A 12,130-nucleotide genomic window follows, 5' to 3' on the forward strand; every position below is an offset into this window, starting at 1 on the left:
TCTTGTCACTGACAAATTTCTTTCTTCAACTGTGAAAAAGAATAGACCTTCCTCACCTAAGTTACCATCAGCAAGTCACCTCAGCAATGCACCTGTACCATGTAACACTATATTATACTTTTCAGCGTTCATATTTGTGTGACAGATGTGAGAGATCTATTTCCTCTTCATCTAAAACCTACAGTTAGGTTTCCTATTCTGACTAGAAAGGTCTTTTAGGAATGTATTGTGGTTTCCAAGCAATGAATCAATGGAGAAATAAATCTTTTTTGTTTGATATATAAAACTTTTTTTTTCGTGAAAGAAGAAGGTGCAACTTCCATGGTACTTCCCCAAATGAACCTATTGCTCCATTATCACATTACATAGAAATTAGTTTTTCTTGGGTGTTCTTTTCTCATTAATTTTACACTTTAATACTCAAGATTCATAGCAGGTAAGGTCAGCTCAGACAGAGATCTGACACCTTCACACATATCTTTTGTTCTCCATGGAAACCTACAAAAATAGAATATCCATCTAGGCTAATCTGATTGCCCTAAAAATCATTACAAATTGTGTAGACACGCAGATACATGAAGTTGAGTGGAAAGCCTTTACAAAAACTGTGATTATGAGGACTCAGGAGATTATACGGTCTTCACTGTGCTATCCTTGGGCTGGTAACAACCTGGAAAGATTTATTTTGCAGTACCATCCTCTGCTGATGTACCAGCCCAATACTGAAAGAAGCCTAGCAATGTGAGAGCAGCTAGTTTGTTTCCAGATGGGAGCTGGTGCAGCCAATCATGAAAGGGAGAATCTGTGTATCTAGTGTCAAAGAGTAGTTATCAATATTTCCATCTCAAGCTTGCAGAGTATTTCAAATAGGATTACCCAAAAGTCTATCTTGAGCCTGGTTTTATTTATTCTGTGCAATAACAACTTCAGTTATAGAAAAGAATTTATATTGATGGAATTCACAGACGACAGCAAGGCCACAGAGGCTATATGCATTTAATAGTCTATGATCAGAATTTTTTCAAAAATTACTGAAAATTGACAAAATGTTCAGATTTAACAGGATGGAATTTTGAAAACACCCATGCGATATGTAAGAAACAATATTAATTCTTGCTTTTGTGAAGCAAAAATCTCAAAATACTGTCTGACAGGTTATACCAGTAAAAAAAACATTTTAAAAGTCCTTAAGATGAAAACAAACTCATTATGGACCAAAAAATATAGGTATTTTGCAAATGTTAGAAATAATAATTCCAGTTCTACTGTGCCATATTGTATTCAGACAGGATTTCTCTGCCTTTCAACTTCACTCTTAGAAGAAAGGTATAGCTGGTCTGAACAGAGGCCAGATGATAGTCCAGAGGACAGCAACATAAAAGATGAGAGAAATTAAGAAAAAATGACATACACTAGTAGTGAAAGACTCTAGTAGCTTTTGACATAGGAAAGCCAAATACAAAGAGGAACCTTGTCTCAGTATGCTCTAAAATGGGAATGATCAGTTCATCAGATCCACTGGGGTAATGACAGGACAAAATCCATTTGACTCCTAATGAGATTTGAGCAGCATATTCGAGAACTGGAATGTGGCACTACAGAAATTAAAACACTTAGGGATTATAGTATCTCTAAAATCAAGTTGGAGAAGAATCTTTTACAAATAGAATATATTAGTTCCTGCAGTAATGTAGGATTAGATTAGGTTGCTTTCTCAAACATGTTTTCTCAATTTAAATGACACTGCATAAGTCTAATACTTTATTCCCCATAAACCTGTTAGAATTGCCATTACTTGTGCTAATGCCTTTTCATTTTTGATTGGTAAGATCCCATATCTACTTTCCCTTGTATTGTCCAATTAGCTATAAGTACCTAATATTTTCTTTTTTTGTACATTGAAAAATAATAGCTTTCTTCATCACTCTGGCACTTCCCATTTTCCAAGACTTCTTTGGAAACATTACTGAAGTTCTAAAGAGATACTCTTTCAGATGTTTTAAACATCTAAGGTGTGAATTTTATAGTCTTATGACTTAAAGTGTTTAACTTCAGAGCCTTCCATTTAACATCCTGATGAAATGGAAAGAATATCATAATTGACCTTAGTGACAGGAACATATTATCCGTCTTTGCTTTTAGAGTCCTGAACTCTTCTTTATTTGTCTTCTTTTTTTCCTCATTTCTACTTCTAGTTCTGCGTTTTCTGTAATTCAGGAGGTGAGGGCTGGATTTGTAAACAAATTGAGGATTGAACGTTTAATTATCTCTGCTCCCACTGAAACACACATATCTGTATAACCAAGACACACATAGGGAGGACATGCTAACCATCTCATGAGAGGCTAATTGTAGATGCATTCAACTGTCTGTGTTTTTAAGCAAGTTAAACCTTACCATGAGTCAGGTGAGTCACCAGAGCCACCACTATGATTTGAATTACACTACTTTGCATTTAGAGCAGGCCATGACTATTTGCATAATCAGCTATCATGGTCAACCAATAGATGATACCTTTGTAAGGTGTTTTAACTTGATCACTTACCTGAGATCTCAGACTCTGTTATTAGAAGAGCTTTGCAGGCACTTCTAAGGATCATTTGTACCAGAACTGATGGAAATAGTGCACCAGGTTTTGATTTATGTAAAAGATCATGACATGTGTTTGCATACAAATCTCTTCAATCTCTTTCAGCACAGAAAGAGTCTTAGACACCAACAAGAAACTTTTTATCACGGAGATGTAGTCTGTACTGGCAAATGTTTGTAACTTCTTTTCTAAAATATTTTATGTAGATTCTGCAGATGAAATAATGTACACTGATAAATTCTCTGGTTTTGTAAAATAATCAAGGTTTTTCACAGTGATATCTATGCTAACTACAGTCATGAGTCTTTTCATGCACTGGACTGACATGAAAATGTCAGCAAAATCAGGTTTTTCAGCTTTAGATTTGAAAACATATAAAAGGGTATAATGCATAGAGAAGTTATAGCCTTTGGTACAACTTTCCTGTCAGTCAAACATGGGATTTAAATTAGGTATTGTGAGCATGACAATTCCCAAAATACAACTATCACAAACATGAAGTTAACACATTAAATACTTCCTCTGACTGGAGCTGCAAGTATTGTCTGAAGTACCAATAGGCTTCAATAATGTCCTCTTGTTGAACATCTATTAATCTCTGGTATATGCCTTCTATCTTGATCATTTTTTCTCATGAATGCTGTAACTAGAATTCTTTGTGGATCACCAAAATTTAAAACAAATAGGAAAAGACTGATCTATGCACATGTATTGGACATATATATACCTGCATGACATTTTGCAATTTGTTTTAAAGTCAATTGATACCACATAACATAACTCTTATCCAAGAATCCCTAGGCATCATACATTATATGTTCTTTTTTCTTTATTATGTCATTTGATCATGTTCTATTTTGTAATTTCGTAAAATTTCCCTTCCTACTGTATATAGGTTTGTCATTATGTTCATATCAATGTCACTCTAATTATTTTTCTTTCTGGGTGAAGAAACCAGTAGATGAAATTTCCTGGCTGAGATCATATCCAATCAACGCTCATTAGCAGATCCCATGTGTTTAGTAAGATGTCAGTATTAAGGTGAAAGAAAAGGACCTGCTTTTAAAAACACAGCAATCAATTATTTTCTGAAATGTAGACAAAAGAAGAATTAGTGTCTGCAGCAAATAATAATATCTTCAGAAGTTAGCTACTAGTCTGAAGAGCTAACAAAACCCTGAATTTTAAATAGTGTAAAGATATGTGTTCAGCACAGAGCTACACAGTAATTATTCCTTTAATCCTAGGAAATTTATAAAGCTTGATGGATTATGAGATTTGGTCCTAACAGATGTAGACCAATTGACAACAATATTGGCACTTTAAAGACCTCTATTAAGGGCAGGGTCACTGAACCTGCATGATTTGTTATTGAATTATGGCTCCGTGTACTTAGTTCCAGAAGGCACAAACGTGCATCATTTTCTGTGCTCCTGGTTGCAGATAACAAAGATGAAATAATGTTTCCTGTTACTTCCCCTTCTTTAATTCTTTTCTTTCACAGAGTTTGTAACAAGTTCAGGAAATTGTATAAATGCCCTTCTGCAGAGCCACTAAACTTTTAGGAAATACAGTATCCGATCTGACCTCAGACCTGTCCTTGTTTTGAGCAGAAGGTCATATTCCTGGAGTCCCTTCCCACCTGAAAAAATTCCCACATGTGATCCTGTGATTTTAAAAAATCTGCCAGCAATTAAAGACTCCAAGAAGAGCTGAGAGTACTTATTTACAGTATTAAATCTCTAGCATGTAAATTTTTTTTTTTTCTTGACATATGTACCTTCTCTCTCGGAATTTCTATAAAAATCAGTAAGAACTAGAGAAAATATACAATTCAAATAACAAACAATCTGCATATAAGTCTGAAACTGCCTGGTTAAACACCATTGGAATCTGCCCATCCTTCACAATCCATCTTCTCTTCAGCTTCAGTTATTTAGCATCTTATAAAAAATAACTGGTCAAATGTAACAACTGCTAACCATGTGGTTGACTTTAAGATGAAATTGTCTAAATTTATCCCATACTCTTGAATTTGAGCAGCACTTATGATTTTTCTCCGAAGATCATCTTGTGGGATGTTCCTGGATGAGACGCCTCAAACAACTGGAATAATATTGTTACATTTTCCATAGTTTATTTCACCTGCAGCTACATCAAACTTCATGTAACTAGGATGCATGAGGAACTAACCAATTGACTCAAACATAGCTGAGTCACTTAATATTGTGCATTACAAATGAATAAGCAGTAGAATTTGATACTCAAATATAGAAAAAACAAGCAATTAGTTCAAATACATACTTTGTCCACTAGCACTATCTAAAATCCCCACTAATCTTTGTGAATAATTGTGATGGTTTGACTGGCTAAATGCCAGGTATCCACCAAGTCGCTCTATCACTTCCCCCCACCCCCTTTTCCCCTTGTTTTCTCAATAGGGTAAAGAGGGGAAAGAAGATAAACTAACCCTTGTGGGTGAAACAAAAGCAGTTTTAATATAAGCAAGGCAAAGCAAAAGTCCGCGCGCGGAAGCAAAAGCAAACAGATTTAGTCTCTACTTCCTATGGACAGGCGATGTCAGGCCTTCTCAGGAAGCAGGGCTCCAATACACGTAGTGGTTGCTTCGGAGGACCAAGGGTAACCCCACCCCCTTCCTCCTTCCTCCCAGCTTTATACTGAGCAAACGTCATATGGTATGGAATATCCCTTGGGTCGGTTTGGGTCAGCTGTCCTGGCTGTGTCCCCTCCCAAGATCTTGCCCACCCCGTCCCACTGGGGGAAATATCAGAAAGAGCCTTGGTGCTGTGTAAGCACTGCTCAGCAGTAGCCACAACACCAGGGTGCTATCAACACCCTGCCAGCTCCCGACATAAAACACAGCACCGTGAGGGCTGCTGTAGGGGAAAACCAATTCCAGTTCAGCCAGACCCAGTACAATAATATTTGACACTTGTTTCTAAATTCTCACTTATTGCCTCAAGAAAAATGGTGATGGTACTAAATTTTCTACCTTACATTCACTCTTTTTTGGGGGCTATTTGCTATTTTTCCTCCCTAAGAGTGCTCAGATGGCCCTCAGAGTTTATGTGACTTCATAGGACAACTGACATGTCCTTTCTCTCTACATACCAATCTCTTTCACTTCTGCCCTAGGCCTCAACTATAGTAATAAGACAACAACTATAGTAATAAGTTTTCATGGAGTTTTGTCTGCTCCCCCAAACTGAAGTGGTAAATACAATTTAGGATCCTGCTAAACTAGCGTTCCCCTTCAAACTTAATTGTTGTCCTCCCCAGTTTGTGAGGGAGAATTCCCATGTTACATTATACCTTGTCACCTGATGTGACTAGTCATCAGTGAATGTGAGAAGAACAGAGACTGCCCAGGACCAGACCTGGAGGAAAGAGTCCCCTTCTTAAATGCACTAACCTGAATTGAGATGCATTTAAGTAGGCAGTACATAAAGTTAAAATAAAAACTCTGTGATGTATGATGAAGTAGAAGTAGTGCAGCCTCTACATAAGGTTTGCCTGGTTTGAGATGTGGGTACCCCAAATCTATGCGCATTGCATGAGGTTCTCCAGTGAGAGTATGTGCCTTACGTAAAACCTTGATGCTCTCTCTGCCTAAATACACACTTTAGAGACATTATAAGCACTGTTCCTCCTGTCCACTTTCCTTCTGGAACCATGATTTTTGGGCACCTGGCCATGCACTGGTATCTGTTCAAGAAAAGTTGAACATGGTTTTCTGTCATCTACTCAGGAAGAAGGCTTCCTTCTCTCTCACATCTCATGTTTTCTTTGAAGAACAGAGGGAATTACCTCTCCCAATTCAATTGGATGGTCAGGATTACATCACTAAAATTGACATATAAAAAGTCAGTGAGGACCACATGTGGTATGTTTCAGAAGACACACATCAGGTACTTTGATTATCCTTCCTGTTACACTGGATTAAGTATTATTTGCTACCTGCTGCTAAGGTCTGAGGATGTGGCAAGCTGAAGAATTTTGAATACAACTCAGGATGAGGCTTGTACCGATAAATAGACATTTCTGTATATTGGAACTATTAGAAAATAAATAAATATCATATGGAGTCCAATGAAGCATTTAATTCTAAATATGAGCAGTTGTTTTTATTTAAAAACAAAACTGAAAAAACCCTAATTGAATAGACAAATGACGTTCTTAAAGGTGATAGCACATTTAATGTCTTTAACATAAGAAAGTCAGTAAGATATATCCACAAATCATGTATTCACAACTCATCCTCCTGTTTCTAAACATATACATTCTGACAAAAGGATTTTGGCCCAAAACTAATCTGGCATTATTTGATATCTTTCTGGACTTCTTCTGTCTTTGTAGGTCAAAAAAAATATACATACATTGCAGAAAAATAATTTTCCAAGTCCTGCATTTCTGTGTATTTATAATCATCTTTTTTAACTCGATGAGAATAATCCTGCAATGCTGAGGTTACATTCTAGTTTGCTCTTAGAAGACTATTTTTCAAACATGACAAGGTTATATTAAAATTAATGTAAAATATATTGAGAATGTGCAAAATATAGCTTAAAAAGACTCACAAATTGATTCAATCCAAACCTGTGCTGTTTCATCCAAATTTCAGCTTTCTGTCCTTAGCCTTTTTTTTTTTTTTTTTTAAACCGCAAAATTGGAATTTTGAATATTGGGAGCCTATATGAAACTCTTTTAGTTACAAATAGAAGAATGAGTTTTGATCAGCATATCTGTAATGAGGGCAGAGACTGAATTACTTTTATTAAAATAGTGAAAAATTCAGACAGCTATGCATTGATTCACTGCAGAAATAGAGATTAGAAAGAAAATTGTTGCAGAAATTTATCTTAGAACTTCTTGACCATAACAATAGTCTAACTTTCTGGGGAAAAGACAGCAACTACAAAAAAAAAAAATCCCCTAGCTCCCCAAACAGAACATAAAACAAAAAAATTCCTAAAACATACCCTTTAGATTTTGCTTTGATACTGCTCCAGTATCTTATTATCTATATGGTTCATTAGGTTTCTTCTGTCTATGATTTTCGTTTTCTGCACAGGGAGGCCTAAAAGATATTGTTTAATTTCTATGCTGCTCAGTAATACGTCAAGCAGTCTTCAGGACCATCTGCTTTTCAGGGGTTGTCTCTATAGGTAGTGATTTCACTTGCTTTTGCTGACAAATATTATTTCACTATCACTTGAAAATGAGCTACATTCAGTTAAAAGTCATTGAAACGTTAAAGTAGAAGCGTCTCCATTACAGGTGAAATACAAGAGAAGTTTTCATATGTGGATGCATTTTCTGAGGCTAATATAATTCATAGACAATATAAAGTCCTCTGAAGTTTTATGTTAATGAATTTTTATTTCCAGACTCTTAGAGGGTTTGGTAAATTGATGCTGGGCTATGGTAAACTGAAATGGCAATGACAGAGTACACTAAACCATTTGGGGTTTACAGCTTTTCTGCTTCATCTATCATGTTAGAAACAGGACTAAGACTGTAGGCTTAGGTTATCCCACGTAGCATTTTTCTCTGCTCCAAAGGCCGGAGTTCAATAAGGCTAGCTGAAGTATTAGGTTTCCAATTTGATCTTATTCAGAAGTTGCAATTTGAGTTGGTTCCAAGCCACAACTGAATCACAGATTTCTTCCAAGTTGCTACCATCTTGGAAACATCATGATTTGTTGGTGATAATGAAAAGTATGTGATGTACATGGTCTACAGATTAAGTACATGATTACACATACAAGAATCCTAGGGTGCATCCTGTCCTTATTTGTAACATCTACTGTTTGGTTATTTCTTGCTTTCTCTTTTTACTTGGAGTGGTTTTATTTTTGCAATTAAAATTTTACTGTTTAAAAACCTTCTGAGAAAGTCATGTGTAATTTTTCCATGTGCCACAAAGCATAAAAACACTAATATCAAGTCCTTTACATACTGAAGTGCTAGCAGTGGTTACTCAGAAGGTTTCTCAAATCTGTTTAAGATTAGGCCTAAAAATAAATTGGAGCAAAAAGAATGTTTTTATGTGTTCAGATATTAGGACCAGCTTTTGCTGCAGATCATCTTGGCAGTCACTGCTGGACCTCCCTGATGTCTAAGGAATTGCAAACTCCTTTCCAAATCCTTTCGGAAATTGCCAGTTTGATAGAATAACATTGCAGGAAACCACTCAAATTTTACATATTTGCTGTTTCACATTCTGCCAAAACAATGACAGGACACCAGATTAGGTCATACTTTGAAAAAAGGCATGGACAATAGATTCAAATGTTGCCTTTTATTATTTAAATGGTATATTTTATTTTTGAAAATGTGGAGTAGGAAGAATGTGTACAGTTCCTTGTATCATTCCTTTGTGTCTATTTTCATAAAATATAGCATGAATATTTCATTTCAAGGAAGAAATCCCACTGCTTCTGTACAGAAAAAATGTTATCATGTAGCTGGAAGGGATATTATTTATGTTTTGTAAGGGATAATATTTATGGTTTGTATTACTGATAGTATATAGAGAATGCTCTGAGAGGTGATCGTAGAAAAAAAGTATTGTTCTGCCTCCAAAGGATTTTAAATTTAAGTAAGATATGGCAGAATAGTTCCAATTTTAAAATTACTACATTTGGTTTACAAAGTAAATTAGAAGTTATTGTCTACTTAATTTTGATTGTAACTTTGATTAGAATGCAACTTTAATGATTTACAAATAATCTTTTATTTAAAAAATAAGTATCTGAAACTGGTGTAATAGCCTGCTTTTTCTAGATGAAGTTGCACTGAAATAACAGGAAGAAGCTGAAGGACATCAGCAGGTTCTGGAGGAACTAAATTCAGGTCAGACAGAGACAAGTAGTTAAATTATATCTTTATAGATACAAATAAATATACTTTATATGTAGATATATCTTGACAGGAACTCTTTGTAAAGATAAAATGTTTTTTTCTTCTCCCTGGCTTTTTAGAGATCAGTTGATAAGGTCAAACTTAACTCATCACAGGTCTAGAAGTGTTACATGAAAAGGTGAGACATGTTTTGAGAGCCGCTTGAGCCTTTCCCTAAAATACACTGAGATCATCTGCATTAATTCCTCAGCAACAAGCAGAATATAGCCCATGTACTATGCTATTAAGATGAATAACTCGAGTTGTGCTCCAATGGAATTGTTTTGGCAAATAGCGATCCTAAATCTAGAGCTGAAGGAATATTAGGTAATTCTGCTGTTCTATGGCAGTGAAGAAACTCTGGTTTCCTTCAGCAGAAGATGGAACTTCCTTATTAAAATTCTGGTCTTGCATCCTTTTGTGGGATATTGAGCACTCAAAGCTATGACTGATTTTGTTCCCAGCCAAGAATGCTCAGCTCTGGAGTTTGAACATCTCACTGAATATCTTTCCACTAATAAATGCTGATTCGACAAAACCAAAATATTTCCCAAAAATATATTTGTATTGTTAATATTTTCTGTGAAAATGATCAAATATAATTTCAAAAATACTGACTTTTTATGTGCTTTGATTATGAGTGAACTGCATTCTTCTCTAGAAGAACATAAATTAGACTGCTTTGGCTTTTAGACCATTTTACTGTCAATAATAATAGTGCTGTTAAAAATAAATATTTTCAAAGAAAATTTACATTCACAAACTTCCATTCAGTTTAGCATAACTATTTCTCAAAAAGATTAAGCTTCTGGTGGAAATATCCAGCATCCACCAGGACCCATCAACACCAGCTTTATTGTTCATTTGTCTGATAGCTGCCAAGAAGAAATGATATAGTTTGGTGGGAGTGTTGGACTCTTTGGAAGCACTCCCATCTTCTGCAGTTTTCAGTGCCTTATAAGCTTGATACATAAAAATGCTTTAACATAAAATAAATTATTTTAACTCTTATAAAGGCTTTTCAATATTATGCATAGAGGTTGATAGCTTTTTAGAATGTTGGCTCATCTGTGTTATTAAATGTGTTTGAGACACACTAAAAATGAATGGAAGGATTGGTCTATTTTTCTTCCACATCAGATAAGAGGCCCTTGTTTCCCTTTTAAAAATTGAAATGGCAGCTGTTTTGGCAGCTGCATAGCCATGTAAACAAGATACCGTTTTCAAGTTTCCACATATTTATCATATTACAGGCACTGGGAGACTGAATCAATAAAACAAAAAACTCTAAGTAGAGGCTGAGTGCGTTATACTACCAACAAGGAGATGTGTTGTAACCCTAGCTCAAAAAAAGTCTAGGGCAACAAGGAATTAAAATGCTAAAATTAAAGCACAGTTTCCTTCGTAAACAGAAGATTGATATTTACATAAAATATAATAAAGATACAAGTAACTGAATACACAAGTAGATTAAGATAGAAATAACTCATATTTTTATTCCCTTTTTTAAAAAACAACAATAAAAATATCTATTAAGCAAAATCACTCACATAAAATGCACTCAGTTTCAAAATACTCCTAACAGAATTAATATGCAAAACAGAGTAATAGCTATCTGCGTTTTCTTTTGTACAAGCTGAGTCATTAATTCCCTTTCTTCTCGTAGTTTCAGAAAACTGGTCTAAGGAGAAATGAAAATATTCATCTGGAAGTGCAGAGGGTAGAATATAAACTAGTTTTACCAGAATAGATAAGAAGATATCTTTGGATTGCATTCTGGAGGATTTGTATTTATTTTCAATCCCTATATATCTGAACAAGACTATATGATGCAGATTTTGAATGCAGGGACATCCATAAATTCTGGTATAGTCAAATATAAATTATGCATTTAAAACATGAATGTTGCAACTGAATAAAGTGGTTAAGCACTTGTTTTATTTTAAACGTGAGCAGCCTCACTGACTCTGATAGATCTCATTTTTGCTCTTCTCTCAGTGATAGCATTCAGGTACTCACCAGTTTGCATACTTTTATTTGTTTTACTAGATAGGTAACTATGTCTTATCTTTCTGTCATATTAGATAGCTTTGTGTTCTCCATATGCTATAGATTTTAGAGAAAACTATTCTTAGATACTGTTAGAGATTCCAAATTTTGTTAATATCTCCATCTTTTAAAGTTATTAAAAAGCTGACTGTAAAGGGCTTTCAGAAAATTATAAAACCTGTAAAAATGGATCACTGGGAGTTTAGTCTAGAGTCTAACAGTTCTGATATTTCCAGGATAAAAAAACTGTTGGGAAGCATTCAGACCACATGAAGACTTCCTTGTTTTGGATTTGGTGGAAACACAGTCTTCAGTAATCCAGGAAAGAAATCTAGAAATTTTACTCCCAGCATACGCTATTTTATATGTAGTCAGCATAGACGCATTGGACCACAGTTAACTAACTCTAGGTAAGCATTTACAGACAAAGGTGTGCCTATTTAACTCACTGATGTGCTTGGAAAATATGGTCTTTATGTCCCTTTTGAAACTGGGAATGTACTCTTTATAGCAGGACAAACCTAATACTTCTGTTTCTTCAGGGCTGGAAAGTGTGGATTTTTGTGT

The sequence above is a fragment of the Athene cunicularia genome, assembly GCF_003259725.1.
Source record: "Athene cunicularia isolate RWA chromosome 1 unlocalized genomic scaffold, athCun1 chr1_part1, whole genome shotgun sequence".
Taxonomy (NCBI): Eukaryota; Metazoa; Chordata; class Aves; order Strigiformes; family Strigidae; genus Athene; species Athene cunicularia.